Raw genomic sequence first — 27081 nt, 5'->3', positions numbered from 1 at the left:
TATTTTTGAAGTTTATAGTCTGAGTTTCATTCAGTGTTAGAGTTGGTGGTTAGATAAAGTGATTGTTCTTGAGATGATGTCTTCAGATTTGGAAAAAAATGAAGAAGAAATGTCTGACAAGCTCATTATGAGACACAGGGACAACTGATGAATTTTACACAATAATTTAGTGATGATAGCAATTATTAGGTGACGAGGTTCTGAAGGAAGAGTTTGATGGACCTATATGAGGCAGCACATGAAAGTGATGGGTGCTTCTGAATTAGTACGTCAAACAACTTGAAACCTCTGCTCATGATTCCAGTCAGTTTTATTTTTAATTTTTTATCGGATTTTCAATTTTGCAAAATAATCACAATATTTAGAGATTTGTGAACATAATAAATGAAAACATTTTAACTAAACCTCACACATTAAAGAAAAAACAACTATCCATGGGAGTGTCCATTAACCAAGTCATGCAAGTTATTATACATTACATTAAATCTAAAATGCAGTTATTCTTTGATTGTCAAGCATATCTCCAAGTTTTGTCCATGCATTGTAGCAAGAGGTAATCCTGGTTGTTCTTGACTTAATTGTATTGATTTCCAGGTGACAGACTTCAGATGAAATATTTATAAGTTCTTTGAAGGAGAGTGTAGATTTGTTCTTCCAGTTATGAGTTATAATCTTTTTCGCTACAAATAGTATAGACCACAAAATGTGATATTTCATTTTTTAACACATATAGGAATAGGAGTATTAAAAATGACTAGTGATTTATATAAACCAAACTTATATCTAAAAAGCCAGTAAAAAGAGATCAGTGTTATCCCAAAAAGGGGTTAAGACAGTACAATCAAAAAATGTGTTGCCAATCTGCTTTGAGTTCTTGTTTACATCTCCAAAAAACTTGCGTCTGCTTGAATAGTAATTCAGCTTTATGTGGTGTGAAGAAAGATCTATGCAACATTTTCCAAGTGAAGAGATTCCATCTAAGAGATTATGTATGTTTAGAAGATATTAGAATTATTTTTTTTATCTTTTCCACTAGGAGGTCTGTTATTAATTTGGATAAAATAGTTCCAATAATTGTCATTGCAACTTTGTATTTCTCTACTCACAACTCTGTATATTTTAGAGAAGAGACACTGCTCCAATGTGATTTGTTGCATTAAGAATATTAAATATTCAATTAGCTTTGGGATATGATCTCTTATCCTTGGTTGTATTAACTTAATTTCCCCTTCTACATCCTGTCTGCAGGAATGTACATCTAGCCACATGTTTTTATCTAAATTATATTTATTCTTAATATAACAAAAGAATGTAGCTTTTCATCTTTCATTAACTAAAATCAATATAGCAGATATTTTTCTTTAAATGTGATCATTTCTAATTTTGAGGTGGAGATGATTCCAGTCAGTTCTTATGCAATATGATATTATGTTTCCATATGAACAGCAAGTGCTGTTTATGCAAAATGAGACCATGGAATGTAAATATTCAAATCATTTATATTGAACCAAAGCTGGTTAATTAAGACGACAAGGTGAGAAAGTGCAACCTGAAATTGAGCAGTATGTTGGAAAGAGAGAAAAGATTTGACTACTCTGAAGCTGTGAAAAACCAAATGGTACAATCAGCAGGTTTATCTAAGAGATCACTATTTTTAGAAGGATCCTGTGGAATGCCATCACTGGTGGCTAATAGGATGCGTCCTGTTGCAATTATGGTGACTGAGCAAACAAATTATTGTTGAAGGTAGCAGACAAGTAATGGTGGATCATGATGTTTCAGAGACTATTATACAGCAAACGAAACAGTATCTAGTGCCTATAATGGAGTGCAGTGAAGCAGATTTTGATATAAGTTATCATTCCAAACAAATTCTAAGATATACAGTACTTCTTAACTGTTTTCACCTTGGATGAGTCAGTGATGGATGCCTTGCAGGGTGTACCTTTACTATTAGGTATAATTGGGGGTAAAACCAGTAAAAAAGCAACGAGTGTCTTGACATTATTGAATTGCAAAAGGAATAATAATAATAGTAATAATACATTCATAGAGGCACAGATATTACAAGGCCATTGAGTCTCATGACCATTCCTGCCTTGCCAGTAAATTTGTGGAAACTCATTAGTCACATGTATTAATCCAGAGCTTTCCGAGGGGCTGTGTTATAAACCTCTCCCTTCATCTTGTTTTATTCATCTGTTGGAGAAGCTACTGGTCACTTTCATACTTTCTGAAAAAGCACCTGCAACTTACACTGTCTAGGTTCTGCCTTTCATTCAGTTTGTTATCCAGCTTACCACATATGACTTGATTTTTAAAGCATTTAGCTTTTGTATGATGCTTGCAAGGGGAATGGTGTCAAAGGCCTTACTTAGGCAATGCCTGATGCATGGCATGACCATCATCTACAGTCTCTGTAACCCTTTTGAAAAAATGTTATTTTCTGATGTATTGGCATATATATGTGTATATATATATATATATATATATATATATATATATATATATATATATATATATATATATATATATATATATATATATATATATATATACATAGATATATATATATATATATATACATATATATATATATATAGATATATATATATATATATATATATATATATATATATATATATATATATATATATATATATATATATATATATATATATATATATATATATATATATATATATATATATATATATATATATATATATATATATATATATACACATATATATATATACATATATATATATATATATATATATGTGTGTGTGTGTAATGTATTTGAATATATATATATATATATATATATATATATATATATATATATATATATACACATTTGTCTATCTACATATCTACATATATGATCAAAAGCAGAGTATCTACTCTTCACAAAGCCAAACATTTACCAAGATTCTTGTTATAATAGTTTATGAGGTCAGGTATAATCATTCCATGGCTGTAAGGCTGACAAGTCTGTAATTACCTCCATAAGTTGTAAGGCCATCCTTATGAAAAGGCCTCACCACTGCTGTACGACACTCATTAGGGACAAAACCTGTATCTAGACTTAAATTAAAACAGTGTGATGAGTGTATTGGGAAAGGCATTTTGAACACTTTTAATTATGCAACCATGTGTATTATCAGGTCCCATGGAGGAAATATGTTTGGTCTTGGTTAACACTTTCAGTAGATAATCTTTGCGTATTATTGGAGGAGTACGGCATTCCAATATTTTAGAGCTTTAAATCGAAGTCTCATGGGTGAAGTTGGCACTAAACTTGTTTATAAGTATTTTAGCAATGTCAATTGAGACATAATAGGAGGTCCCATTATCAATAAGTTTTGAGTAATGTAAGTTATTATTTTTTTTTTTAGTTTTCTAACACAGCTAAAGAATAATTTATTATTATCTTTGACTTCAGTGGCCAGCCTAAGTACACAGGATCCTTTAATGGATTTAATAGTGTCCTTCAGTTTTTTTTCTGCTTTTAATGCTATGCGTCAGAAGATGAGTTTTAGATTTGTTAAATACTTTAAGGACTTTTTCTCTTTCACTGTATAGTTTATTCATGGTGGTGGACCACCAGAGTAGTTTTTTTTTTGAATTTCCATTGATACTTGGTTTTAGTAAGGACTGCTTGTCATATACATTTTATTAAGTGGGTGTGGAATTCTTGAATAAATCTTTTTGCTGTATTAAGGTCAGTGGAGATGCACTCATAAGTAAATTTCGATATTTCATCATATAGTAGTTTAAGGTTGGCATGTTTGCAGTTCTTAAATTCAATGGAGTTTGCTGTAGTAGCTTTTGGAAGTTTAAAGGAGACAGTCACAAGTTTATGGTCAGATTTCACTGGGAAGGATATACCAGAGGAGCACTGCAAGAAGCAGCCATATTTGTAAGTTTGCACTGTAACTACCAATGGGTGGAGCCTAAGCTTTTGGCAGAATCAAATTATGTCCTCACATTTCAAATAAATGTTCATATATCTGGAACCATAGGAGTTATGAAAAAAGTATAAATGGCTAATCCTTCAGCGCAAACTATTTTTTACATTGGTAGTATGTGATGAAATATCGAAATTCACTTACGAGTGCATCTCCACTGACCTTAATACAGCAAAAAGCTTTACTCTCTGTGTTGCCTGTGTCAAGGCCCACAGTTGTTGACCAGATGGCAGCTCCATGCTGCTGCTGCAGTGTGTTGCATCCATCTCTACCTTGGCTGCAGTACTGCAGTGTGTTGCATCCATCTCTACCTTGGCTGTGGTACTGCAGTGTGTTGCATCCATCTCTACATTGGCTGTGGTACTGCAGTGTGTTGTATCCATCTCTACCTTGGCTGTGGTACTCCAGTGTGTTGCATCCATCTCTACCTTGGCTGTGGTACTGCAGTGTGTTGCATCCATCTCTACCTTGGCTGTGGTACTGCAGTGTGTTGCATCCATCTCTACCTTGGCTGTGGTACTGCAGTGTGTTGCATCCATCTCTACCTCGGCTGTGGTACTGCAGTGTGTTGCATCCATCTCTACCTTGGCTGTGGTACTGCAGTGTGTTGCATCCATCTCCACCTCGGCTGTGGTACTTCAGTGTGTTGCATCCATCTCTACCTTGGCTATGGTACTGCAGTGTGTTGCATCCATCTCTACCCTGGCTGTGGTACTGCAGTGTGTTGCATCCATCTCTACCTTGGCTGTGGTACTGCAGTGTGTTGCATCCATCTCTACTTTGGCTGTGGTACTGCAGTGTGTTGCATCCATCTCTACCTTGGCTGTGGTACTGCAGTGTGTTGCATCCATCTCTACCTTACCTGTGATAATGCAGTGTGTTGCATCCATCTCTACCTTGGCTGTGGTACTGCAGTGTGTTGCATCCATCTCTACCTTGGCTGTGGTACTGCAGTGTGTTGCATCCATCTCTACCTCGGCTGTGGTACTGCAGTGTGTTGCATCCATCTCTACCTTGGCTGTGGTACTGCAGTGTGTTGCATCCATCTCCACCTTGGCTGTGGTACTGCAGTGTGTTGCATCCATCTCTACCTTGGCTATGGTACTGCAGTGTGTTGCATCCATCTGTACCTTGGCTGTGGTACTGCAGTGTGTTGCATCCATCTCTACCTTGGCTGTGGTACTGCAGTGTCTTGCATCCATCTCTACCTTGGCTGTGGTACTGCAGTGTGTTGCATCCATCTCTACCTTGGCTGTGGTACTGCAGTGTGTTGCATCCATCTCTACCTTGGCTGTGGTACTGCAGTGTGTTGCATCCATCTCTACCTTGGCTGTATTACTGCAGTGTGTTGCATCCATCTCTACCTTGGCTGTGGTACTGCAGTGTGTTGCATCCATCTCTACCTTGGATGTGGTACTGCAGTGTGTTGCATCCGTCTCTACCTTGGCTGTGGTACTGCAATGTGTTGCATCCATCTCTACCTTGGCTGTGGTACTGCAGTGTGTTACATCCATCTCTACCTTGGCTATGGTACTGCAGTGTGTTGCATCCATCTCTACCTTGGCTGTGGTACTGCAGTGTGTTGCATCCATCTCTACCTTGGCTGTGGTACTGCAGTGTGTTGCATCCATCTCTACCTTGCTGTGGTACTGCAGTGTGTTGCATCCATCTCTACCTTGGCTGTGGTACTGCAGTGTGTTGCATCCATCTCTACCTTGGCTATGGTACTGCAGTGTGTTGCATCCATCTCTACCTTGGCTGTATTACTGCAGTGTGTTGCATCCATCTCTACCTTGGCTGTGGTACTGCAGTGTGTTGCATCCATCTCTACCTTGGATGTGGTACTGCAGTGTGTTGCATCCATCTCTACCTTGGCTGTGGTACTGCAGTGTGTTGCATCCATCTCTACCTTGGCTGTGGTACTGCAATGTGTTACATCCATCTCTACCTTGGCTGTGGTACTGCAGTGTGTAGCATCCATCTCTACCTTGGATGTGGTACTGCAGTGTGTTGCATCCATCTCTACCTTGGCTGTGGTACTGCAGTGTTTTGCATCCATCTCTACCTTGGCTATGGTACTGCAGTGTGTTGCATCCATCTCTACCTTGGCTGTGGTACTGCAGTGTGTTGCATCCATCTCTACCTTGGCTGTGGTACTGCAGTGTGTTGCATCCATCTGTACCTTGGCTGTGGTACTGCAGTGTGTTGCATCCATCTCTACCTCGGCTGTGGTACTGCAGTGTATTGCATCCATCTCTACCTTGGCTATAGTACTGCAGTGTGTTGCATCCATCTCTACCTTGGCTGTGGTACTGCAGTGTGTTGCATCCATCTCTACCTTGGCTGTGGTACTGCAGTGTGTTGCATCCATCTCTACCTTGGCTATAGTACTGCAGTGTGTTGCATCCATCTCTACCTTGGCTGTGGTACTGCAGTGTGTTGCATCCATCTCTACCTTGGCTGTGGTACTACAGTGTGTTGCATCCATCTCTACCTCGGCTGTGGTACTGCAGTGTGTTGCATCCATCTCTACCTTGGCTGTGGTACTGCAGTGTGTTGCATCCATCTCTACCTCGGCTGTGGTACTGCAGTGTGTTGCATCCATCTCTACCTTGGCTGTGGTACTGCAGTGTGTTGCATCCATCTCTACCTTGGTTGTGGTACTGCAGTGTGTTGCATCCATCTCTACCTTGGCTATGGTACTGCAGTGTGTTGCATCCATTTCTACCTTGGCTGTGGTAATGCAGTGTGTTGCATCCATCTCTACCTTGGCTGTGGTACTGCAGTGTATTGCATCCATCTCTACCTTGGCTGTGGTACTGCAGTGTGTTGCATCCATCTCTACCTTGGCTGTGGTACTGCAGTGTGTTGCATCCATCTCTACCTTGGCTGTGGTACTGCAGTGTGTTGCATCCATCTCTACCTTGGCTGTATTACTGCAGTGTGTTGCATCCATCTCTACCTTGGCTGTGGTACTGCAGTGTGTTGCATCCATCTCTACCTTGGCTGTGGTACTGCAGTGTGTTGCATCCATCTCTACCTTGGCTGTGGTACTGCAGTGTGTTGCATCCATCTCTACCTTGGCTGTGGTACTGCAGTGAGTTACATCCATCTCTACTTTGGCTGTGGTACTGCAGTGTGTAGCATCCATCTCTACCTTGGCTTTGGTACTGCAGTGTGTTGCATCCATCTCTACCTTGGCTGTGGTACTGCATTGTTTTGCATCCATCTCTACCTTGGCTATGGTACTGCAGTGTGTTGCATCCATCTCTACCTTGGCTGTGGTACTGCAGTGTGTTGCATCCATCTCTACCTTGGCTGTGGTACTGCAGTGTGTTGCATCCATCTGTACCTTGGCTGTGGTACTGCAGTGTGTTGCATCCACCTTGACCTTGGCTGTGGTACTGCAGTGTGTTGCATCCATCACTACCTCGGCTGTGGTACTGCAGTGTGTTGCATCCATCTCTACCTTGGCTGTGGCACTGCTGCTGCTTGTTCCTCCCTTTATTCTTCATCCTGCCTCACTGCTGTTGTTATTACTTGTCTGGAAGTCCCTTCCTTAATGTTCAGCTGTTAGTCCTACTGCGTATATACTGGCATTTATATAGCACTAAATGCATTACAAACATCTTGCTTTGGATGTCTGGACTGCAGTTCAGTGCCCCTCCTGGGGTATTCAGGCATCAGAAGTATCACTTCAGTAAAGTGATTACATGCTCCACCTTATTGTTCCTATTGCTATCAGGCCGGTAACATATGGTGAAGGTAACCTCTGACTTCATGATATTTATTGCCTGGAGAAAAAGGAGTACTAATGGGTGTTAGTGAAATGGATTTGTAGGAAGCATCTATATTGCAGAAAGTTGGGATGAGCAGATTTTAAAAGAAATATGTGGAAAAAAGTGTTAAACCTTATAGGTAGTGTATTGTGCACTAGAGGACATTCCCAGTTTGATGTACCAGTGATCACTAGTATAAGCAGATGAAATGATACTGGAAGGAGTTTCCAAATATAGTTTGTAGTAAGGACAGCCGACTCAAGAGCAACACTGGTTGGCTGGGTGGGCACTCAGTTTTTTGGATCTATGTAATACAATGGTAGGGTAAAAGCATTTAAATAGTTTGCATACCTGATACTTTTGTGTGTGCTGACAACAGCAATGAAAGAGGAGACGCTGGGCCTGGAAAACAACAGCAACACTGGCAATAAACTCACATTAGGGTCAGGATGTAAGGGTGGCAGAAAAATCAGTAGATGTCCTACAAGTCAGATGAAATGAGACACTGAAATATGTAGCCTGTAAAACCTTCCTCTCAGCAAGGGTATGCACCACAACTGAAGACAGATAGTTAGCTGAACAAACTGTTTTATTAAAGAACAAATGAATACATTTACAGTAAATGCTTTAAAACAATTTTGATAGAACTTTGGAATAAAGTGAGTGCAAAATAGGTAAATATATATGTGTATACATATATATATATATATATATATATATATATATATATATATATATATATATAAAGAGAGAGAGATACAGATATATAGGTAGCTAGGTGGATAGATTTTATTTTCCTGATGCAGAGGCACTTATTAGAAGTATTGCATTTTTATAAATTGTATCTACAGAAATAGTCTTATTCCAGGTTAGTCACGATGGACAACAGCATTAATCAAAGATACTCATTAGCCACTCTCTATTTTTATCACAGGACAATCATATTACCTCTGTCTCTGAATCACCCTCCATACCTTGAACATGGTAGCCACTCTTGCTATGCACATTGTATTAACTGTTAAGCTAGACATAGCAACATAGGAAGAAAACTATGTAAGCGATCACAAGGACCATAAGATGCCTAGCCATTTGCACCTTTAAGGAAATACTCTTATAGGTTCATAGGTTCATAGGTAGGTACTAGGCTATCTGCCCGAAGGCATTTATTAGCCTAGCCAGAATGTGCTGGCTTTCGCCTCCCCCTTAGATTAGTTCCCTGTGCCTCTGTCCAGTAGAGCCACTGAAGTGATCCCCGGGGTAAACTGTCTGTTTCCCATCCACTCGTCAAGGTCTCTTTTGAATAGTGTTAGCGAGGAGCTCTGCCTCATGTAGTTTGGAATCTTGTTCCAAAGCATGGGAAGTCTCTGGGACAGGAATCTATCCCCCCAGCATGTCCTATTTATTGTTGTGGTGGGGTTTAGATCCCTAGAGCGTGTGGCTCGCGGGGATAAGGTTTTCTTTAGGTGGAGCATGTCCATCAATTCTGGGTTGGATATGGCCTTGTATGTCAGGCAGAGATCACCTCTGAGTAGGTGGTATGCAACCAAGTACAGCTGTAATTTCTTCAATCGAGCTGCAGAGGGCTTCTGTTTGAGGCCAGTGATCCTCTTGGTGAGGTACTTCTGTGGTCTTTCCAGCTGTTGCAGGTGTCTTGTAAGGTTCATCCCAAATGTGGCGTTGTACTCTATGATGGGTCTGATGAGTGATGGGTAGAGGGGTACAATGACCTCTTTTGATCTGGATGCGAACCCTTTTGTGATTAGGAGGGCCACATAGAAGGATTTTTTAACCACTTTGGCAATGTGATTATCAAAGGTGAGATTACTATCTATTTGGGTCCCCAGATCCCTTGTTACGTCTTCCGTATTTTGGGGACTACCACCTATGTGGTAGTTTGTGGGTACTTTGTTTTTTCCAAAGGGGATGACTATGCACTTTTTGGCATTTAGCTTGAGGCCATGATTTTGACACCAGGTATCCGTTTCAGTGAGACCCTTTTGGAGGATGTCTGTGTCAGCTGGAGAGTCAATTACAGCCCCTAGTTTGCAGTTGTCTGCGAACTTGGTCAGCCATAGTCCTCCTGTGCTTGCCTGTACCTCTGAGAAGTATATGCTGAACAGGAGAGGTCCTAGGACTGAGCCCTGGGGAACTCCACTTGTAACCAGTTTAGAGTCAGACCTAGCTCCCGCAACTCTCACCATGTGGGTTCTGTCATTGAGCCAGTTGGCAACCTATCTTGTGACGTAGGGGTTTATGTTCAGGCTGGTGAGCTTGTCTATAATACCAGAATGGGGAATGGTGTCAAAGGCCTTTGCGAGGTCTAGGTAGGCTGTGTGTACCACCGTTCCCTCATCTATAGCCTTGGTAACTGTCTCAAAGAAGTCCACCAGGTTTAGGAGGCATGATCTGCCCTTAACAAAGCCGAACTGGGTAGGGTCCAGTGTTTGGAGGTTCCCAATGTCTCTGTTAATGAGTTCTATGATGATGTGCTCCATAGCCTTGCAGATCAAGCTAATCAGGCTTATAGGGTGATAGTTCCCAGGGTCTGTTGTGGCTCCACCTTTGTGGAGCAGAATAACTGCTGCTGTGCACCACTCTATGGGTACCTAGCCTGTGGAGAGGCTGAGTTTGAACAGTGTGTTTAGGTGAGGGGTTAGTTCATCTTTGAGCTCATGTAGGATGCAGCCTGGGACACCATGCAGTCTCATTGATGCTGTGTTTTTGGCTTTGGAGAGGGCTGTTTTAACCTGAGTGTCTGTGATTTCAGGGACTCTACATTCTTCTGGTATGGTTATGGGCCCTCTTGGGGGTGAGAGGTGGGTGAAGTTTGCACTGAACCTGTCTGCCAGGATGTTGGTGATATCGGTTGGGTCAGTGTATTTTGTGCCATTCTGCACTAACTCCGAGCAGATCTGAGCATTGCCACTTAGATTCTTGACATAGCTAAAGAATGCCTTGTGGTTATCTTTGGAGTCATTGGCAAATTTTCTTTCAAAGCTCGTCTTGGATGATTTTATGAGGGATCGTAGTTTCGTGCTGATACTGATCAGGGATATCTTCTCTTTTTGGGATTTTACTCTTTTCTGTACTAGTTTCCTCCTTCTATTGTATAGCTTATTTGGGTTGTTTTATACTACATTTTAATTTCTTATACTTCAAAATGGCCATCATCAGGACGGTCATAAATGGCATGATTTTAATTTTCATAGCCTTTCTCTTTTTCCCAACAGTAAATTGACATAGATTGGACTCAAACATATGGTACCGTTCCATAACTGATCATTTTACCCATTTCAATGCAGAAGGATTGTGACCACAAAAATGTCTTTTGAGACTGTTCAACGTCTTTGAGTTAGTGCTCATGGGTTATAAAAAACGTTTTACAGTGGCACTAGAAGCAATTCAACAATGGTATAGAGGTAGCCCACTTACCTTGTGCAGAAGTCTGTGAGTTCTATTCTCAGACTTGGCAAATTGATTGCTGACACTGCATTGTAGCATGGGGGGTGCTGAACTCCTGAGCATGTTGCCTTTCAGATGAAATGTTAGACTAAGGTCCCTTCTTCTTATATTGGTCATCCCATGACAACTACTGAAAAGAGTAGGGGAAGTTTCCTGATGCCCTGGCTAAATTTCCCCTAATAGTATACATACAATCTTGGGTCTCCAATGAAAAGAGGCCACCTGACCAGTGGAATTAACCCAGTCAAAAAGAATAAATAAAAAAAATAAATACATAAAATGAAAGATATGAGAACTACAGCCGACAATTTGGACACTGAAACGACAAAAGCAGTTGCCTAAAGTTCAAGTAATGGACTACAAGAAAGACACAGGAAAATAGCACATGGGACTACAAAACTGCCAAAAACTGGGATCTTACAGAGAAGACATGCATGTGTATTTTACATTAAAGCCCACATCAGCTAGTAAATGGGGAAAATCCAGCTCTGCTCAGTGTTAATTGATAAAGCAACTGCACTTGAAAGCAATTCAAAGAATGCATGGCAGGACAGCATTTGCAGTGCATGCTGCATACAAAGCATTTGCTAAAGTAAAATACTGAGACATGAGTCATAGAAGCATACATATGAAAGATACTAGACTAGGAACAAGGTATATTTTAAAATGTGTAGATTGCACAACGTGGAAAAGGGTCATGCAGTTGTCACTGGATACAATGTAGTAGTTGTGTTTATCAGACACAGCATTTATTTGTGTATGTACACAGTCTGAGACTAGAAAATGTTTTTGTATAAGATAGTGGTGGAAACTGTTAAGAGAAGTTCTCCATATGGAGACCTATGACAGGCCCACAAACTGAACTTACCAAACTCCAAATCACACTGAACAAAATCAGCTTTCAGTTTATCGACTGTTACAAGACCTCTTCCATGACTTCAGAAATCCATGTTGTATTCCTAAATTTAAATTAAATGTCTGTCCCTCCCTTTTCAAGCACTTAATAATGCTTATCTCCCAAATCGAGCAGGGCTGCAAATGACAGTCTGGAGACCATTGTTTTCAATCAACAGTACTACACAAACATATATAATGCAATATAGCCAGAGACAGACTGAATCATGATTTTGCAGCAGTTTAAATATTAGAGAAAAGTTGCACCCAGCTGTGAATATGCTCACACTAGTTTACATTTTGCATTTGTACATCAGAGTCTAGATGTGCTATCATTATAATACTAATAATGATTGTAGATATTTCTATATCAGAAAGAAAGAGGAGATGAAAGTAATTTGCTTTAATTTGCCTCTGAAATTATCTATGTCAGAGGAGAATGTGGAGGTGGTACCTCTAGTTAGCAGAAGCAGGTAATATTCAGTAGGTTCATAGATAAGTACTAGGCTAGCTGCCCTTGCAGGGCATTTTAAGCCTAGCCAGTTTTACTTTTTGTGTTCAAAATGACATAGCCCATTTGATTGCAGATTGGCCTTACCCATCCCATGGTTGAAAGTTATTTATATATATATATATATATATATATATATATATATATATATATATATAGTACCCCTATGAAATAACTGGGATCATACCATAGATAATCTGAGGCATGGGATAAAGTATCTAGGAGCAGCATCTGCCCATTAGTAGTACAGGGGGCAGTCCTAGGGTAAAGTTTCTGTTTCCCATCCATAGATCCAAGTTAGGCTTGAATATGGACAGGGATGAACTTTGTTTTATGTGGATGGGGAGTCTGTTCCAGTGCAGCAGTACCCTCTGTGAGATATACCTGTCCTTCCAAACCATTCTGTTGATGCAGAAGAAGTTTAGATACATAGACCAAGTATTTCTGATTCATTTGACTTGTTAATATGCAGTAAATCCATCAGTAATGGGATGGAGGATGCCTTGTATGCCAGACACAGGTCACCTCTTAGCAATCTGTAGGATATTGATGTAGGTCATGTTGTTTAAGCTGTGTATCCTTTTAGTAAGGTATTGTTGTGGACGGTCCAGTTGTTTCACATATCTGGACAGATACATGTCAAAGGGGGCATTATATTCAGTGACTTGCCTAATGAGGGCTGAGTAAAAGGGACACTGACATCTCTAGATCTAGACACAATTGCTTTTTTTATAAGCTGTGTAATATGGAACAACGTTCTTATAACAATAGATATATGTTAGTCAAAAGTTAGGTCACTGTCCACCTAACTTCCCAAATCCCAAACAGCTGGGTCAACTCTTACGAGCATTTTGTCAATGTGGTAGTTCCCAGGGGTAGATGACTTCCCAAAGGATATGTCAATACATATTTTGACATTTAATTTCAGTCCATGATTTTGGCATCAGTTATTTATTTGGGACATACATTCCTGCAGGATGGCTAAGTTATTTGTGGATTCAATAACTGCCCTAACTTGCAGTCATTTGCAAACTTAGTCAGTCAGAGCCCTTTGGTATTGGCTTTTACTTCAGAAATGTAGATGTAAAACAGGAGAGGTCCCATCACAGAACCCTGGGAGACTCCACTGATGATGAGTCTCTTTGTGAAGGTAACTTCCCTAATTTTGATTATTTGTGCCCCATCTGCAAATCAGTTGACAATCCATTACATGACATAGGGGTTTATTACCAGTTTATTTAACTTTTCTACAATGCCTGAGTGAGGAATTGAGTCAAAGAGTTAGCCAGGTTGAGGTATGTGGTGTCTACCATTTTGCCTTCAACCATTGCTTTGGTGACCTTTTCAAATAAATCCACCAAGTTGAGTAAGCATGACATCTCCTTGATGAATCCAGACTTAGATAGGTCTAGTGTTTTGAGGTTCTCTATGTCCTGATTGATTAATGCCATGATAAGTCTTTGTATGGCTTTGCATATGAGGCTAGACAGACGTATTGATCTGTAATTGCCTGGGTCTGTGGAAGGTCCTCCCTTATGCAGGGGAATGACTGTAGCTGTTCTCAATTCACTTGGTTCAGAACTTGTATAGAGGTTGAGATTAAATAGTGTTGTTGAGGGTCCGGCTAAATTGTGCTTCATGCTATTTAAGATGTGTCCAGGGATATTGTCAGGACCCATCAATGCAGTATTTTTAGCTTTTTATATCACCTTTAGGATTTGGTCTTATGTGATAGCTGGAGGCAAGCCAGTTTCGATATAGCATGAGTGACAGATGGAGGAGAGAGAGGGGTAAAGTTAGAGTTAAATTTATTCGCCAGTACGTTCACTATGTCTTCAGCTTTATTGCAGGCAACATTATTCACAATAAGCTCAGCTCATTACTTTATTGTCCTTTTGAGATTATGAACATAACTAAAAATGCTTTGTGATTGTCTTTGGGTTGGGTAGCTATTTTAACCTCAAACTTGGCTTTGGTGGATTTTATTAAGCCCCTGAATTATTTGTTTATTTTAGTGACAAGGGCTCTAACATTCTGGGAATTACTCGTCTTACTTTCAGTCAAAATATTTTTTTTTATTATAAAGATTGTTGATATTAAGTTTCCACCATGTGTGTTTGTTTATGAAGTTTGCTCTGCATGTGTGCCTGTGGGGTACAGCTACAGCTTTGCGGCTGTTTACATGTTGGTATAGTATGCTGGTGTACATTTCTGCTTATTTAATGGAGTTAACTGGATTTGGTGGGGATCTGAAGCTTGTCAATGTATCACTTAGGGGTAGGTAGTTTGTCTTAAAGAAATTTCTGAAGGTACTTTGAAATAAAACTGACTCCAGAAATACATTCTACCCAAAGGAGACTGCTTTATGGTCAGACCTAATGAGTGATGAAGATATGCAAGGGATGATGCAAGATGCTCCCATATTAGTAGGGATAAGCTCCAAGATGTTACTCCCCCTAGTGGGTACTCTGAGTAATTTTTCTAGGGCATTTGTATTGACAAAGTCCAGGAATCTCTGTGCTTGTACACTAGTGGTGGTGAAAATTACCCAGTCTATAGTTGGATAGTTTAGATCACCTAGGAAAATTGTATTGTATTTAATACTGAATGATTCTAGTTCCTGTAGATAGGCGTTTTAACTTTCTTTTGTCTCAGAGGGAGAACTTTAGCTAGCTAGATATGGTACAAAACCTTTCTGATGGTTATTTGGACATGAAGATGCTCTAATGCATCATACTGCTTTATCAGCCTTGATGTGAGTTTCTTTTGAATGTAGATTGAGAGACCTCCACATTTTTCCCCCACCTGTGCAGTCGCTACCCTAACTGTGTAGAAGGCGTTATAGTCCTGCACAGCTGGAGTGCTCTCCACTGTTTTAAACCACATCTCAGTCACTACACAGCCATCAATGTCTTCTAGGGTGAGAAGGGATTGTAGGGAGTGAAGCTTCTTGTTTAGCCTCTTAGCACCGATCAGTAACATCTTCATATTTTCCCTTGCTTGTTTCATTATGTTGGTAGGTTTATCAAACTGGCATTGCCTAAAAAAATACCATAGGGGTGGACAAGATCTTTGCCAGTAATCAAAGCCCTATCTTGTAATTGTCTTCCTTGGTGCCGCCAGGACTTTGCATAGGACCTTTAGTTCGTATACTCGTTTGATAGCCACTACTTGTATATTGAGTTTATATATGCTATAGGCTCCTCAGTTTTAGTCAGTGTTCATCAACATAGTTAAGTGAATGCTAGTGATAGATAAAGCCATGCTTTCACTGAAGTCTTTGAAGTGGAAGAAACATTGAGTGAGACTATAGGCTGAAACACTTTTCTATAAAATCCTGTAAGTCCAAAAATGATGAATATGACTGTAATAAGTTACAGACTTTGATTTTAAGAAACTGATATTAAGCTATCAGTCCTACATCTAAATATGTGAACAGATTTGACCTGAATAAGACAAAATAATCACTTTAAATGGTAAGCTAGAATTCAGCGTAATAAAATGGAGAAGAGTTGGTGAAGGCAAAGTAAAGCGGTGGTTCATAGACACCACCTTCTGGGACTCATAGGTCTCAAATATGGAACCAGACCAATAAATGTAGCAAGTCTGCTCAGGTTTCTTTTTAACGTAAATGATTATCTAGGTGATAGATGGATGCTAAATAGGATATGGGAGACAAAGATGTATACCTTGGAAAAATCAGTGAAAATAGCATGAACTAAATGGCCATCATATTGCCTACTTTTGTATATGTATATGTGGATTCACTTTATAATCTCGAAAGACTAAAATCTCGAATTTCAGTATCTCGAAACTAAAAAGCCGAACATTCAAAATACTGAAACCCCAAAAGCATGACATTCAAAATCTCGATTTTTAAATACAGCCTCCACCACACAAATTCACATGCACCTTCCTACCAATACTACAACAAACAAACAAAACACACACAAACACAGTACAACTACATGCACCTACCCTACATATAAACCCCCCTGCACCCCTCACACCACCACCACTTATATATACTAACTCCGAGGTCGCACTAAAAAGACAAAGACACCAAACCTACCACTACACACTCTACATTCCCCTCGCACAAACACACATCACATACGTACAAACACCACCATTCTCAACACTTATATACTCATACTCTTACATACATACTGTAACCTACACCTACAACTTCCCAACACACTCACATACATACTAAAATCCCTACCCAAAACCTTTAAAAAATAAACACTTACCTGAACCTCCAGCTATCCATTAACACAACGCACCACCACAACTGCTGATTCGACATTTCTGGATTTGGTCATGTGGACTTTCGTGCAACTGGGCTTTCGAGATTTTAGTCTCTAGATGCTGAAATTCAAGATTTCAGTATTTTGAGATAGTGAAGTGCACCAGTATATGTATATATAAATATATATATATATATATATATATATATATATATATATATATATATATATATATATATGCATGTATATGTGACTGGTAGAGGAAAGCATGACTCTAAAAGTGTTATTTTTATGATGAAAAACATAATAGTTCTCAAAATGTAAGCAAAAATGATTAGGTAGCCCAACTTAGATGAGATGGTTGTTTCAAGAAGCTTACACAGTGGTTTCAGAAGTAAAATAGGCCTTTAGTTTGTTATTTTTGGATGGCAAACTAACCTTTGGAGTGGTGGATGGAAGTGACATTCAAAAAAGACGTAAGATGAAGGCAATAAGAGAAATACTAAAAATACAAAGACTGATGCAAATATGAAGGTGTTGCAGGTTTTCATCAATGATGACCAGAGTTCCATAGAGTGAGGTCTACTTTTAACTGTGAATTTTCTTCAAGTAAATTTATCTTATTTAACAGCAGGAGGGATAGGCTACAAGGCAATAGACATCTATGAACAGTTGTTTTTGACTGTGCTGAGGATGGCTGAGTCTGTTGTGATATCTATAAGGCTATGAAAGACAGTAATTTCAGAACACATCTGTGAATAACCTGAAATAACTGTATATGTATAATTATATATGTGTGTGTGTGTGTGTGTGTGTGTGTGTGTGTGTGTGTGTGTGTGTGTGTGTGTGTGTGTATATATATATATATATATATATATATATATATATATGTCAGTTGTTATTCAAAATAACTTTTAAAAGCCCTCATTTATTTATTGGCATTTTCTACAAGGAAGATCCGCCTGCAAACCAGCAGATTTCTAAAAGAGGTAGAATACATTTTAAGAATGATCGCTCTCATCATTTAACGTGTACCTTGAATCTAAACATCTGTCCACAATAACAATACCTGTTTTGTTATCAGAAAGGTCATAGTCACTAGGCTGTCAGTCATTTCCATCCAGAGATCTTTCTTTCCATTTCTGAGAACAATGTTCAAGACATGCCTTATCCTATTGCAGGTTTTGGCACCACTGAGCTGAGCTGATGCTGCATGGACAACCAGAATGCAATTAAGGCAAGAAGCTCATGTAGTGATGACCTGTGACTCTAAGACACTAACTAGTATATATGGAGTTTAATTACTGGCTTACTCTGTTAATGTAGGAAAGTTAAGTAGACAAGTATTCGTACATCATTGCTGTAAAAAATAACTGGATGAGATGTTTAAAATAAACACATGGCACATAATTTTACTTCAGATATTCAAACTTGAAAAATGGAGTACTGTATGCATCTGGTGGACCCCAGCCATAAACAAACTATACAATAGAAGGAGGAAGCTACTACATGATAGAGCAAAATCCCAAAAAGGGAAGGCATCTCTGATCAGTATTAGCAAAAAACTATGGGCACTCATAAAATCGTCTAAGACCAGCTTCGAGAGAAAAATTGCACAGGACACTAAGGATAATCACAAGGCTTTCTTTAGTTATGTTAGGAACCTGGGTGGGAATTCCCAGATATGCTCAGAATTAGTCCAAAATGACAAAAAATACACCGAGCCCACAGACATTGCCAACATCCTAGCTGACAGGTTCAGTGCAAACTCCCCCCCTCCCCAACAAAAGGGCAAATATCTATCCCAACAGAGTGCTGCCCCCCTGACATCTCAGATGCTCAGGTAAGAGCCACCCTCTCCAAAGCAAAAAACACAGCATCAATGGGACCAGATGGTGTCCCGGGCTGCGTCCTACATGAACTCCAAGAAGAGCTAATCCCAAACATAAAACTACTGTTCAATCTTAGCCTTACTACAGGATATGTACCCAAAGAGTGGCGTACAGCAACAGTGGTCCCTCTCCACAAAGGTGGTGCCTCAACGGATCCTGGAAACTATCACCCCATAAGCCTGACTAGCTTGGTCTGCAAAGCTATGGAAAGGATCATCATGGACCTCATAAATAAAGATATTGGAGACCTACAGACACTGGATCCTACCCAGTTTGGCTTTGTTAATGGCAGATCCTGCCTCTTAAACCTGGTCAATTTCTTTGAAACAGTCACCAAGGCCATTGACGAGGGAAAGGTGGTATGCGCAGCCTACCTGGACCTCGCAAAAGCCTTCGATACAATACCCCACTCGGGCATTATAGATAAGCTCACCAGCTTAAATATAAACCCCTATGTCACTAGATGGGTTGCAAACTGGCTCAAGGACAGAACCCACATGGTTAGAATTGCTGGAGCCATGTCAGACTCCAAACCAGTTACAAGTGGCATCCCACAAGGCTCAGTCCTGGGACCTCTATTGTTCGGTATATATTTCTCGGCGGTACAGGCCAACATGGAAGGACTGTGGCTGACCAAGTTCGCAGATGACTGCAAACTGGGCATTATAATCAGCTCTCCAGCCGACACAAGCATCCTCCAAAAAGGCCTCATAGAAACAGACAACTGGTGCCAGAGCCATGGCCTCAAGCTAAACGCCAAAAAGTGTATAGTCATCCCCTATGGCAAAAACAAAGTGCCCACAAATTACCACATAGGTGGTAATCCATTAAGTACAGAATAAGTCATTAGGAACCTGGGGACCCAAGTTGATAGCAATCTCTCATTTGACAACCACGTGGCCAAAGTGGTTAGAAAAACATTTTATATAGCCCGCCTAATCATGAAGGAATTCACATCTAGATCAGGGGAGGTCATCGCGCCTCTTTACTCATCCCTCATCAGGCCCATAATTGAGTACAATGCCCCTCTTGGGATGTACCTTACTAGACACCTGCAGCAACTGGAAAGACCCCAAAAGTACCTCACCAAGAGGATCAAAGGGCTCAAACAGATGCCATATGCTGCCTGGTTAAATAAACTCCAGCTCTACTCAGTGGCATACCGCCTGCTCAGAGGCGATCTGTGCCTGATGTATAAAGCCATGTCCAACCCGGAATTAATGGACATACTGCACCTCAGAAAATCCAAATCCTGTCGAGCTACGCACTCGAGAGACTTGAACCTCAGCACTGAAATAAATAGGACATGCTGGAGGGACAGATTCATAACCCAGAGGCTCCCTTCACTCTGGAATAAAATCCCAGTCCAGGTTAGGCAGAGTCCCACATTGAATCTCTTCAAGAGGAATCTTGATGAGTGGATGGGAGATCGTAGGTTTACCCCGGCTATCACATCTGTGTCACTGTTAGACAGAGGCACAGTATACTAACCTCAAAAGAAGGCATAGCAAAATTAATTTAAAATGGGTGGCGAAAGTCAAACACACTCTGGCTAGGCTTATAAATGCCCTAGGGCAGATATCCTAGTATGAACCAATGAACCTATGAACCTATAAACTACGAAGAGACAGGAAGTGAGAGGATTTTTCAGTGCTGTAGACCTTCTGTTTTGTAACAAGGATGATATATATTGATGTCCTGTTTTCCATTAATGAAAACAGTAATACATATAGAAAACTATAGCCTTAAAATGTCATTGTAAATATTGTTACAGTTTGATTCTTCAAAGTCTCTATAAAGAATAAGGCTGTAGACTGGCTCTTTGGCATCTTTGCCCCAAGTGCAGGTCACAGCAGTTGGTATTCGTCTAGCTGTGTCTCACTAGGTAAATTAGATCCTGCCTGCAGAAAGGGGTGAAAGGCTTAGGTGCAAAGAGGTTTGAGCAATGGAATTAAGTGAGTGAAATGATAAAATTGTTGTGCACACACTACATGGCAGGCAAGACAATGTAAATACTGCATGAATTAGTTATTTTGTATATTACTCAATGTTTTTGTCTGATGAAGTCTCATAATAACTGTGATGAAATCTGTAATAAACTTTCACTAACTCCTGCAAAGTTTGTAACAAGTTCTATTTTCTATATACTTTTTACATATTAATCGGTGTATTCTGTGACATGTAGTACTTGGTATATGTAGTATACAGGCAATGGCTATGTAAAACAAGTGCAGTATCCAGCATGCTGTTACGGGTCTATATCACATAGTCGAAGTTTTATAACTTCGAACACGTAATGGTGGAACCATTATGTTCAAAGTTACAAAACTTCGACTCTGTGAAAAAATAGCAAAACACAACAGAAAACAAAATAAAAGCATTTATGCAGGGGGGCAAGCCCACCCTGCACCCCCCCCCACTTAAATATACCAACTCCGAGATTGCACCCCATTGACTACAATGGAAACCTCCGCTTACAGAGATTTCTGTTTAAATGCTCGAACTTTTACAAGTTCGAACTTATGGTCTTGACCATTTCAGGTTCGAAATTGTAAAAGTTCAACAACGTGATAGAGACCCTGCTGTTACAGATCACTAGTTTCTAGCTAAACCAAGAGCAAGTGTAGTGATTGTGTAATATGTCACGTTATGCCGCAATAAAACCTTTTCTAACATTATTTACAGTGTGTACCCATGAGAGTCCTTTGTGACTAGACTGAAATTGACAGGTAGATTCCAAACCTATAACAGTTTATACAAAGAGTCACAGTAACACATGTTATGCTGACTGTGTTATATCATGAGAATGTACACTTTCAGTGCATCTTTGTAGTATCTCCTTTTAGCGCTACAGTATATCTGTCCTTGAATGACTCTGGACCAGATTTCTGGGTGCCAGTCCAACAGATGTGGTTACTGAGGATCATTTCTTTCAAAGCAAAGTATTTTCAGGAGGTAGCATTTATGAAGCCTCTACAGGGCCTTTAAGTGACATCAGCAAGTCACCCAGATTTCACAGGCATAAAGAGGGTAAAGATGTTGACTGATATGCATACTTAATAGCCGTGTGCCCTTTGTTAGGACACATTTAGGTATATAGGTTCATACTAGGATATTGATCTTTGAGGATCTTAAGAAGCCTAGCCTTATATTCCCATGGTTGTTTTAGCACTTATATTTTATATACAAATAACACCAAGAAGGATGATATAAGTATATTCAGTGGAGATGTACCATAGCAGTTTTCCCACAAAGGTGCTTGTACCTTTGAGCCTGTGCCAGATTTCACTGTTTATGTTTACAGTTAGGAGAACTGCTCTGGCATCTTCCTTCTCTAACCTCTGATGGTTATTTATGGAGGGTCTTTCACAGTGTGTTCAGCCGTCTGATCAAATACATGTGGTTTTGATAGTAACTGACTCCCTCAGACTTTATAAAGCTTTTGTGAATAAATCTAATGTAGTAGTGGTCACTTTTGTTGTATCCAAGAATGGCATACTCATCAGAATACCAGAAAGCAGTAAACAGATTGCTTGGTATGTTCTGCTTTGAGCACAAGACATTCAGGACTGAAGAGCCTTTCATGCATTCTACTTTCTTTGGCAAGTCCTGCAGGAATCATTCTTTGGTAAGGAATATTACAAGTGAGAAGGCATGAAGAACAAGGCTGAGGCATGATACTGGCTTGCTACATTCCATTTCATTGGTTACATGGATCTCTCTTACAAACATGGTGGACACCTGACCATGTAGAAACAGTAGGACTTGAATGTTTTGCACATAATTAACAAACTGTACTTAAAACACAAAAGCTTTCCTAAAATGATTAACTTGGGAGAACACCTGTTTGTATTACTTTATATAATCTTCTTTCATGTAAAAACTGCATGCATTTTAATTAAATATTGCATAATTTCAGTCAAATGACAAACCTGCAGATAGTCATGGAAACTAATTCATGTTAACATATTCCGCTGACTGAAGGTTCTTTCATGTAATAATCATTTAAACATTTTTTTTCTAATTCCAAAACCAGCAACTTGTTTCAAATATAGAGTGTGCAGTGTTTTCCATCACATGGTACATGAATAAAGATGCAGACCTTCCTGTGTCCTGACAGTGCTCTTCAAACTATCTGGAGATATACAGAGCAAAGTATATTTTTCTAGCACTTCAGAGTTGTGTACTTATAAATGTTGCTTGACTAATTTTATATCATTGCTGGCTGACTTCAGAGTTGTGCACTGTTATTTTTGCTTCACTGTATAGTTTTTCAGATCTCTGCTGAAGGTGTGTTTTTCCCCTACCCACCCTCTCTATTCCTGTTTTATTGTTTAAATTTGGAGGCTTTTGCAGTTGCCCGCCCCCACTGTAGATTTGATCTGGGACACTCCCCCCAGTCCCATCTCTTTACCTCATTCTACCTAATAGACTCCTTCTGCACTTGTTTTTAGTCATTTTTAATTTAATTTCATTTTTAAACTGTTTGGTCTAACATTGCTACATACTCAAGTTCGCTAGCTTGCACTGCATTTGAATTGTTTTTACTGCTATTTTAGCTACTTTTCTGTATTAAAAAAAATCTAAGCCTGTTTCCATTCCTACCTTTCCTGTAACTAGTATAGTCCAGATTCATATTTGCTGTATCCAGGACTGTATGTATGCTTCTGAGCCACCCCCCCCCCCAAGCTTTCTGTGTTGGAGGGAAGCCCTCTAGCTTATCAGTGGGAGTGGTAAGCACTAGGTAACCTATCTTCCACATAAGGAGTGGTTCTGGCCCAGAAATTGTAGTTAATGGCCGTTTGGGCAGTTTTTCCATATCTCTTAACTTTCTGATTTAAAAGCCCACATTTGCACTTGTTTCACCCCTTTCCTGTAACTAGTTTAGTCCAGATACTGATTCTTAGTTTTAGCACTTGAATTTGCTTATTCATGCTCAGCACTTGTTCAGAACTTGTAAGCACTAAATAACCTACTAATTACTATAGCACTCAATCTTCTTCATTACCTAGAGGAAAACAGTTTTTGTACTTACTTTTCTCACTTACTTAGAGAAAAACAGCTCTTGTACTCACTTTCCTCACTTATCTAGAGGAAAATAGTTTTTTATTCAGGCATGTCCAAGGGTCAGTTCCCAGTGTTCTCTCCTGTCTATCTGATGAATCTGGGCATCTTGGGGCAATGTAGAAATTGCCTCATGTACACAGACAACCCAAACCTCCTACCACCCAACACTACAACCTGTGAGAGATGCACTTATCTATCCAAACTGGAGGTAAAGATCTCTCCAATCAAGACTGAACTTGACAGTCAAGAGGAGAAGGTAAACACTTGCACCACACCACACTCATCACATAGTCTCACTAAATCTACACCATCAAATCCACTCACCAGGCTAAACAAGGAGAAGGTTACTGTCAGCTGCCTGTCGGGTGCCAGGATCTGTCACATAACCCACGCACTCAGGTCACTCCACAACAAGTACAAATATGACTCTGTCATTGTTCATGTTGGTGTGAATGACCTGAGACATACCTCCCTGGACTACATGAAAAAAGACATGGAAGAGCTCTCCGATCTTGTACCCCAGGCAGGTATGAACCTAGCCCTGAGTAGCATTCTGCCATCACCCAGAATGATGCCGCAGTAGAAGGACAAATGATTGACTTCAACAATTGGCTAAGCTTCTGGTGCCATTCTAAAGGGATCCAGTATCTGTCTGCCTGGGATGACATGGTCAACAGACCATGATGCTTTGCTAGAGATGGCCTGCACCTGTCACCCTTGGGATTCCGGATACTGGCTAAGGTTCTTGCCGCCCCTATAGTGCCTTTTTTAGGCAAGGTTCAAATGACAAATTCACCATCATAACAGGAACAGGCAAGCAAAAACTGAGGGTGATGCTACTTAATGCTAGAAGTATAAATCTAAAAATGCACTCACTCGAGGCAGTCCTTAAAATGGAGAACATTGCAGTGGCTGAGACATGGTTCAAGGCTCCAGAGAGCACCCCCTGAACTACCAGGCTATAACTCATACCACACTTTTCGGCCATGTAACCTGGACCGGAACACTAAAGGTGTAGGAGTGTCCATATTTATTAAGGATATCCACACCTCCAGGCTAGCTGCTCAGCGGAATGCAGCCGAGGTTATCCAAGTGCAACTAACTCTGGGCAAAGCTTCAATCCAAATTGTAGCTTGCTACAGATCACCCACCATGCCCCAGGATTCCCACTCCCCTTTTCTTGATGTATTGGAAAATATTAGGGTTCAACCAAACACCCTAATAATGGGCGATTTCAACTACCCCAGCATTAACTGGGAAAACTACTCATGTACCAACTCCTTCACTTAATGCTTTTTGGAATTCATAAACTCCAATGCCCTGGATCAACTTATCCACACCCCCACCAGGGGCAACAATATCCTAGATCTAGTCATTACCAACATGAGTGACCGGTGTTCCACACCTGAAGTCAACACCTCATTGGTCCGATCTGACCATAAGCTAATTACCCTAAATATCCGCATTCTGCCCCCACCCCCCATTAAGGAAACCATGGTAAAAAAATTTTCCAAAGCCAACTTCATGCTTCTTAAGACAGAAATGGTGAACTTCATGACACCCATGCAGATGGACAATACAGTTACGACTACTGAATCCTACACAATTGCACTTTAGATGCACTTACATGAATGCATGGATTGTGCTATCCCAAACAGAACCAAGACACTATCCTCCAAAAAAAGGAAGCCAATCTGGTGGTCCCCTACCATAAACAAACTGTACAACAGAAGGAAGAAACTGTTGCAAAAGAGAGTAAAATCCCATGAGTGGAGGAGCTCCCTGGTCAGCCTCAGTAAGAAGCTGCGATCCCTGATAAAATTCTCGAAAGCTAGTTATGAAAACAAAATTGCCACTGATTCTAAAGATTACCACAAAGCATTCTATAGCTATGTCAAGAATCTCAATGGCAGCACTCAGATCTGCTCTGAGTTACAGCACAATGGCACTAAATATACGGACCCAACTGATATTGCCAACATCTTGGCGGATAAGTTCAGTGCTAACTTTACCCCAATCTCGTCCCCTAAAGAGCCCATCTCTAGACCAGAAGAATGCAAAGTTCCTGTAACCATGGCTGCACAGGTAAAAACCACACTCTCCAATGCCATGAACACAGCATCCATGGGACCAGACAACATCACAGGCTGCATTCTACACAAACTACAGAACGAACTGGCACCCCACCTAAGTACCATGTTCAGTCATAGCCTCACCTTAGACTTTGTGCCTGCTGAATGGCGTACAGCGACGATTATCCCATTCCACAAGGGGGGAGCCACCACGGACCCCGGGAACTACCGCCCCATTAGCCTGATGAGCCTGGTCTGCAAGACCATGGAACGTATCATCATGGAACTTTTAAACAAAGACATTGGTAATCTCTAAACTCTGGACCCCACCCAGTTCGGGTTTGTAAAAGGCAGATCATGTCTCCTAAACCTGATAGACTTTTTTGAAGCAGTCACCAAAGCCATAGACAAGGGTAAGGTGGTTCACACAGCCTATCTAGATCTTGTCAAGGCTTTCGACACCATCCCCCACTCTGGAATTATAGATAAACTCACTAAACTAGGTATGAATCCCTATGTCACAAGATGGGCTGCCAACTGGCTCACTGACAGAACCCACACTGTGAAAGTAGCAGACTCCAAATCCGACTTCAGACCAGTGACAAGTGGAGTACCACAGGGTTCAGTCCTGGATCCTCTCCTTTTTGGTATCTACTTCTCTGAAGAACAGGCTAATACAGAAGGACTTTGGCTAATGAAGTTTGCAGATGACTGCAAACTAGGAGCCATAATCGAAACTTCTAATGATGTGGACATCCTACAAAAGGACCTCACTGAAACAGATGCCTGGTGTCAAAGCCATGGCCTCAAGCTCAATGCCAAAAAGTGCATTGTCATCCCATTTGGTAAAAACTCTGTATCCATGATCTACAACATAGGCGGTAGTATACTTAACACTGAAAGTGTGATAAGAGACCTTGGAACACAGGTGAACAGTAGTCTCTCCTTTGATAATAACATTGCCACAGGAGTCAGGAAATCCTTCTACATGGCACACCTCATCACAAAAGGTTTCTCATCCAGAAAAAAAGAGGTCATTGTTCCCCTCTACTCATCACTCATTTGACCCATTATAGAGTACAACGCCCCTTTTGGTATGCACCTCACAAGACATCTACAACAACTGGAAAGGCTGCAGAAATACCTCACAAAGAGGATTACCGGCCTCAAACAGATGCCC

This window comes from Protopterus annectens, chromosome 16.part0 (genome assembly GCF_019279795.1).
Source record: "Protopterus annectens isolate FY-2018-M chromosome 16.part0, PAN1.0, whole genome shotgun sequence".
Taxonomy (NCBI): domain Eukaryota; kingdom Metazoa; phylum Chordata; order Ceratodontiformes; family Protopteridae; genus Protopterus; species Protopterus annectens.
This window is presented reverse-complemented; position numbering follows the sequence as displayed.